Below are 8,187 nucleotides of genomic sequence, written 5' to 3'. Positions count from 1 at the left end.
TAGGTGCTGGGCTTAGTTCTGAGAATTCTGAAAGGAATAAGACAGACACCAAGCCTGTCTGAGGAGTGAAATCTAGAAGCCAGAGAGACTTATTAGCCAATACTTAGAGGACAATTTGGTAAGAGCCACATTGAGAAGGTCTTGACTGACTCAGTCTACGGATATCAGAAAGGCTTTTCAGAGGTTCTCAGTGGATAAGGAAACGGTTTAGACAGAGAAATGGGGAAGTGCTGTCTGGGCAGAGGAAGCCAGCTGGGGCATGCTCCCGGCCTCTTTCTGTAGGGGATCATGGTAGGAGGCAGGGAGGGGGAACAGCCCCTGGGACCGGATCGTAGGGGCCTCGAATGTCATGCCCATATTTCTAGACTACAGTACAATCTTCAAGGTTGGAGTAGACTTTCAACCTTCTAACTCTCCCTCCCATAACACAGTATTTAGAGTGAGTCCTGTTTTAGGAGGCAAATTAGCTAAGTTCAAATCCTGGCTGTGTAGTTACCAACTGTGTGACCTTGAGCAAGTTACTTAATCTCTCTGCACTTTGATTTCTCATGTTGACAATGAAAAAAATAAAACCAAGTTCACTAGGTTGCTGTGAGGATTATGTGAAAATACAGTAAATTGCTTAGAGCAATGTCTGGCACATAGTAAACACTATGTTGTTATTCTTCACCTAACGTCACCTCAAGCTTCTCTTCTAGCAGCTGAATCTTCAGTATTTAACTCCAAGAAAGTGTGATAAAGAGCAAGGTAGATAGATGCCCAGGGCCCTGGGGGAATCATAGGAGCTGGCTGTTTGCCAAAGCTGGAGCTGGAAGCTCCTTTGTGGAAAAGCCCTGGGAGTGGGGAGAGGTCAAGAAAGGAGCCTTCTCACTTCCTGGAGCCCTCACTAACACTGGATTTGCCCCTATCAGGAAGTCGCCTCCTGGGTCTGGGCCTGGGCCCACACAGCTGCCTCCTCCCTTGAGGGGAAAGCTGTGATGGGAACATTTTTCTCTAGGGAGGAAATGGGCAGGGAATGGCATTTGTGTCCCCACCAGTATGCAAATCATCTTGTGAGACAAATGATTTTGCAGGAAAACACATCCTGTTCCCTCCAGAACATTTCCCTTGACGTCTGGGGGGAACCAGTGGGGTGGTCAGGGTCAGAGCAACTGTTCAGAGAGCTCCTGACCACTGGCCCGCACCCCCCAGGAGCCTGAGGGATGGTGGAGAAGAGAGGCCTGTAGGCTGTGCCAAGCTCCTGAGGGCTGGTGGAGAAGAGAGGCCTGTAGGCTGTGCCAAGCTCCAGGCTTGGCAGCTGAAAGAGGCACTGGCCTAGTATCCCTCCCAGATAGGTTCTCCCAACCAACAGGGGAGGGATAGGAGGGCTGGTGGAGCCTCAAAGCCACTGTGTAACCTTGGACAAGTCACATCCCTCTCTAGGTCTGAGTTTCCTGATCTATAAAATGAGTAGATTAAATTAGATCAAGTGTTTGCAACTTGGGGAGCACAGACCCTTAAATCATATATGGGATTCAAGGGAATGATGCCGCCCTCGGTTGTATGCAGATTTCTGTGCATGTGTGTATTATGCTGGGGTGGGGGGTGGGGGTGCAAAGCTGTCATCAGTTCACAGAGGGTTCTATTACCCACACAAAAATTTTGGTGATCTCTGTGATCCCTTGAGTTAGCTGCTGGGTACATGGAAGCTCCTTGAAAACAAGGATGTGTCTTATAACAGCATAACATAGTATCTGGCACACAGTAGCTGCTCAATAAATATTTGCTGAATGAATGAATGACATTCGTCAAACATGAGTAATGACCACAGCAAAGGGTGGAGGTGTTCCTCTGGCGCAGAGTCTCAGCTGTGAGAGTCAAAGTGGCCAGTGAGGACAGGGCTGGTGAGGGGACAAGGTGGTGGGGAGTGAAGGAAAGGTGTCTGAAAATGCGTTCTGGAGTCAGCTCAGTTCACGGGCTGTCTCGCTTGGGATTCTAGTCCCCACCAGGCACACACACACCCCTCGCTCCCCTTGTTTCCTTATGGAAGACAGCCAAGCCAAACTCAGCCCAGTGTTCAATAACTAGGTCAGTTTGGTTGCAACCAGAATATGCATTGAACCTGAATAATGTGGACTCACTGCCTGGTCTCAGGGGGTCACTGGAGCTAGTTCAGGAGCGAGGACAAAAGCAGGGGGCAATCTGTTTCCTCATGCAGGACACCTCCAGCCCTAACCTATCAGCGCCCTCCCTTCTGGCCCCGGCTGCACGTGGGCATTTGGCTGAACGCCTTCACCCTGTAGCATCTTTGAGCATCCTCTGTCCACTCACATCTTCTCTTTTGCCTGCAAATACACACTGGTCTCCCCTGGCCTTAATTAAAATACCTTTACAAGTTTTTAAAGATCTGGAAAAATGCTTGTGATTTGTGATTAAGTGAAAAAAAAAAAAAGAGGGAGATACAAAACTATTTATCTAGTCCACTCCAAAATACAAAATATATAGAAATATGTATATTATACAATATAATGTTTATATATTAATATATGTTTATTTAATATTATAATACTTTAATGCTCTGTCTTAAGATCATCCTATTTCTCCCCTATTTCTCCATTCAGGAAATGTACTCAGGTGAAAAGCATTCTGGGAACTCAGGGGCTGGGGTGGGGGATTCTGTATGGCCGGAGAGACTCCAGGGAGTATAATCACATGGTCCAAGACACAGAGGCCCTGCGGCAGGCACACTCTGGACCTGGCTAAAGGAAGCTCATCCGGCCATCATGCCCTGGGAAGGCCAGACCTGGGAAGAAAGGTTCCAGCTGGTCAAGCCCTTCCAGGCAGGACCTCAGCCCATTGGCAGTAGGGGGTGAGGTCCCAGCAAGAGCCAGCAGGACCCAGTAGGAGCCAGTTCCCTTGTAGAGGGGGTGATAAGTGCTGGGGTCAGGACTGACATTCCATGCCTGGAGACCTGGGTAGAACAGCTGTTTACCCAGGCAGGGGCCAGCACCCAGGAGCGGGACAGGGGAGAGGGGAAGGAATCCCTGTCAGCCTTGCCAGAGCCCACCCACAGGCTAGATACGGCAGAGAAAGAGGAAGATGGGGGAAACGCCTTCTCTCACTTCTCAAGGGAGAACCCGAAGCTATTTCCTTCTTTCCTCTCTGCAGGCTGGCTTCCCACCTCACCTGTTTTCTGGAACCATTCTCTTTCCAGAGCCCCATAGGCTTCCTTCCAACAGCAGGAGCGTTAACCCTGCCGGTGCCCCTACCTGGAACCCTTGGCATCTTGGCTTTCCAAACTTCAAGATCCGGATTGTTCTTCCCCTCTAACCAGCCTTTCTTCTTTCACTGTGCCTTTACATAATCCTCCTGCCCTGCTGGGGTTACCCGACAAGGCTCAGTCCTTAGGACTCTGCTCTTCTTTCTCCACAGTGGGCTCCCTCAGAAGGAGCAGTCCCAGGGTTTTGGTTGAGGCTTCTGTTGACAACATTATGAACGACAGAGGGACATGTTCGCCACTGGGAAAGGAAGAAAGTTTTTATGATATTTTCCTCACTTTGCAGAACAGGAAAGGATTCAGATGAGTTAGGTGACTCCCCCAAGGGTCACCCACCCACCTTAGGGGACGTGGTTCTTTTTGCCATCTTTCCTCCATTGTAATCTCATCTCCCACAGCTGATCTGTGAGGCTATAACACCCACTAATGGAGCATTTGCGAACTCTCAGGAGCCTGGAAAGGAAGTACTACTTAATCATGAGAAGTGTGAGTGACTGGGCTGAAGACACTCCCCCTACTCAACCCCATGCCTCCTCAAGGCCATTGTCGAACTGTCCCAGGGTATGTGTCATGGTGACTCCCTGGCCTTGAAGAGTACAGGGCTGGCAATTTGACTCTCCCTTTCTCTCTTCCACCCCTACTGAGAGTATTGGGAGGAGTTGCCTTTGTCAGCTGTCCCTTCATAGATTACTGTTAAATAATCATAGACAGTAGTAGCAGTGTCTCCATTCAACCAATATCTATTAAGCTCGGCATCTACTTTCGTGGGTTCTGGGGATATAGCAGGGGGAAGAACAAACCCTTATCCTATATAGTTATAGATATATATTAAACAAAGTATTTCAGCCTTGGATGTTATATGTATAACCAAATTCGCTGGCCCAAATGCTTTCATTTTGGAGATTTACTGTTTTGTCAGCCCAGAACAGCAGCAACTCTGGGAGACTGCTCTTTCCCCACACCAACATGTAGTGATGGAAGGAGCTGCCAATGATGAGTATTGCTCCAGTGTTTGTAAGTGTGAGTGTGTAACCCAGGTGGGGTCAGTCATAGAATCCTACGGGCCTCTTGGCCTCATGGATTGGACTAGGAATAGTCACATGACCCAAGTTGAACCAATCAGAATACTTTCATAGCTTTTTCCTTTAATATTTTAATTCTAAATATATAAATTATACATGAATATGCTATCACTGAAAAAATTCAAACCTGAGAGTCTCCTTCAATCCCCATCTCTAATTGTAGTCTCTCACCTGACCTTTCTATGCATTTGGATACATTTAGAAGTATATGTTATAAACATACAGACATATCTATGATTATAGTTCAAGGTTTTATTTCTGTTTATGCTTGAGTGATACCATATTGTACATGTCATTCTGGAAATTACTTTTTTTCGTTACCAACATCTCTTAGGGTTTATGTCAGTCCATATCTCATTCTTTTTAACAGTTTCCATATTTTCAGCATATGAAATACACCATGGTTTCAAGATGGACATTTAAGTTAGTCCTAATTTTGTCCTACAAATAACATTTCAAATAACATCCTTGCCTGTATTTCTTTATGCATATGTGTGAAAGTTACTGGACTGGATTTTGAGAAGTAGCAACATCAATGAATAGTATCTACATTTAAAATCATAATAGGTAGTGCCAAATTTCTCTCCAAGGTGGCTGGGACAATTTATATCCCCTCCAGCAGTGTATCAGAGTCTTAGGGTCCCCATTTCCCTATTCCTTCACCAATAGTTGAGAGTATCACAGTTTAAAAGGTTTTTTTTTTTAAGTCTATGACTAAAATGTGGCATACTGCTACTGTTTGCTGGAGCCTTCTAACCGGAGCGGGTGGGAAGAGATGCCCTGTCTGACATAGCCCGAGAACTGCGGATTAACCAATACCCAGGAGGAGAGGCGAGTCCCAAGGGTGTCCTGTCTACTCCATGAACCCAGTTACTCTCTCTCTGCTGTCTCCACAGTCAGCTTATGCGAGCCAACACCTTCCTCTTTGGGGCTCAGGCTAGTTGGAGCCGTTTCTATTGCTTCCCGCCAAGAAAAAAACTGAACTCTTGATTAAAATGACATTGTTTCTGTCGTCTTGTCCCTAAATTCATAGTTTACACTGATTCTCTAGTCTCTCTCATTGTTTATTTTCCTTTTTAAAAATTTTTTTCCTTTCCTTTCTTTTCTTTCTTTTTCTTTTTCCTTGCTCTCCTCATTCACACATCTCTCTCCCTAGGCACCATATTCAGGTCTTTTTCATAGAGGGCAGGGCAGAGCAGTGAACAGAGGATGGAAGGAGCATTTGCCTGCCTCCCCAGGAAGAGTCCTCACAGAGTGAACACAGACACCCTTAGGGCCCACTTTCTCTGCCTTGGTTAACATCTCTGTTTTAAAGGAGAAGGAAAAAGAAAGAAGAGAAAGAGAGTAACAGAGAAAAGACACAGAAGAATCGGCTCTCCCTCTGTGTTTTTAATTATCATCCCCCCCAACACCAGTGAAAAAAAATCTACATAGCAGTTGCAGCTTCTTAGAGATAGACACAAACATAAACACATAAACACAGGCTGTCAATGTTCCTTTGATGGTAGTATGTGTTTATTGTTTTTTTTTTTTTATTAACAAAAGAGTGAGAATGAGGTGCTAAATTACATCCAATCCAAAATAAAAGGGGAGCAGCTCAACCTTTATTCCCACAGGAGAAAATCATCCTGGTTTGTAAAACACTGGAGCCCAGTCTTCCCCTGGCTGATCTGACACTGACAGCAGGACCGTCAAGCACATCTCTGTTTGGCATGACCGACCGGTGGTGCTAGAGAGTTTTGAGGACAACTCTTTTCAGATACGAGTTTATCTCACCAAGGAATAATTTTGAGAAACAGAAATGGGATAGGGACAACATCCCCATGTCAGAAAGTAGGGGCCTTGCAGAAAAAAGACTGTGTCCTTCAAGGCCAAACAGTGAGAGAGGAAGGAATAAAAGCCTTCATCCCAAGATTGGATGTCTGAGAAAATGGCTGGATTAAGGCTGGCTAGTCCTGGAGCTTGGGGGTGGGAGATAGAGGGGAGGAGGGGAGCCCCCAGGGTGGCTGTGGGCCAGGGCAGACTTGGGTGAAGGGTCATGTACACCGAGGATTCAGTAAGAGGCTGTGAGAGGTGCAATATGGCCTCTCATCATGACCCAGTAAACCTTCACCTTATGTTTGGTAGGAAAGGATTTTTCCGGAAGCTGGTAAAGGAGGTGAATTTTACATTACATTTGCTGGGGTCAAAATTAGTCCACTCACAAGCAAGACAGGACAATCTGTGAGGCATCTGTGTGCATATTTGTTCTATCCTGTGGTATCCCATATCTAGAATGGTGTCTGGCATGTAGTAGATACTCAGAAAATATCTGTGGAATAAATATACACAGATCTTCATAGATGCAAGTTCAGCCACCCGCCTGCTGTGTCTTCCCCCTTCAAAGTCTGGTTCAACATTCAACAGACTGTTCTGTGACTGACCCAGGTCCTCACGGCACTCGGCCCCGTCCTGCTGCCCCAGTAGGTCCTCACCAAGATCTCCACAGCCCCTTCCACATCAGAGATAAGACAGATCCCGAGGAAGCTCTCCAGGCTCCACCAGTGAGAGCTGGGGACTGTCTTTTTGCCTATGGCCAAGGCAAGGCTGTGGACTTGTCCACCTGCTTCTCAAAGCAAGGCCTCAGGTCTGCCCCCTAATGTGGAAATGGGGGAACTCCACCTATACCATTATTTCTCTCCCCACCTCCCCCCACCCCATACCCACCCCCTTCCCCAGGCTTCTTAGAGTTGAAGCATTGTTTACTCCTTTCCTCTGTGCTGGGGTGAAGCCTCAGCTCTCACATGTGTTAGGATATGTGACTCTGGGCAAAGACTTAACCTGTTTCAGCCCCAGTTCATTCATCTATAAAGGAGGGGACAGCTGAAAATACCTTCCCTGCTCACCTGACAAGGATATGGTGAGGGTCAAATGAGGTCAGACATGCAAAAACACCTTGAACTCTGGAAAGGCCAGGCCAGGTGTGGTGCACACACATGCGCATGAGCGTGCGCGCGCGCGCGCGCGCACACACACACACACACACACACACACACTCAACATTCATTCCCTAGTCCCACAGCAGAGCGTACATCTCCCTTTCCCTCCAGTCCTTAGTCAGGGCTCCTCAATGCAAGCTGCCAGCTGGCTGAGAGCTACAGGCTCCTGGGCCACCTACTGGGCCTGGATGGGATACCCTGGCAGATGCTGCTGGCCAGAGCAGGAAAGCTCTGGTCCCCTCATTTGTTATACCTCACGATCAGAGGCAGCAAAGTATCCATCTAGGTGCAGAGTCACTGGCATATGGAAAGTCACAGTAGCTTGGGTTAAATGCCTGCTGGACTGAGCCAGAAGCTGGGAGGCCATCAGGAACAGGGCTTATCTCCCCATGTGACCCTGAGCCCCATGTGAGGTCCCAGCGCAGGCTTAGGGATGCAGAGGCTGGGTCTTACCATGGCCTCAGACAAAGGCCCCAAGGCCTTGGTATATGAGAGCAGTGAGGCATCCCTTATGAGTTGCCAAATTTAGCAAATAAAATTACAAGACAGATATCCAGTTAGACTTGAATTTGCAGATAAGCATCAAAAACTTTTAAAATATAAGTATGTCCCATGAAATGTTTGGGACACATTTATACTAAAAATTATTTGCTGTTCCTCTGAAATTCAAACGTAACTGGACATCCCATATTTTATCTGGAAACCCCACCTCCTCCACTACCCCCCAGGGCTACAAGGGCTCAGGGAGCCCAGCCCCTTCCCAGAGCCCGCAGCCACAGCCCACTCTAAGTTCCAGGAACTCTCCCGAGAGGGCACTTGCTGGCTGCCTGCCGAGGTTGTGTCCTCAGTTCCTGGGTGGTGATCCATGCAG

The sequence above is a fragment of the Pteropus alecto genome, unplaced genomic scaffold, assembly GCF_000325575.1.
Source record: "Pteropus alecto unplaced genomic scaffold, ASM32557v1 scaffold61, whole genome shotgun sequence".
In the NCBI taxonomy this organism is placed as follows: domain Eukaryota; kingdom Metazoa; phylum Chordata; class Mammalia; order Chiroptera; family Pteropodidae; genus Pteropus; species Pteropus alecto.
Note: the sequence above shows the minus strand (reverse complement) of the source record.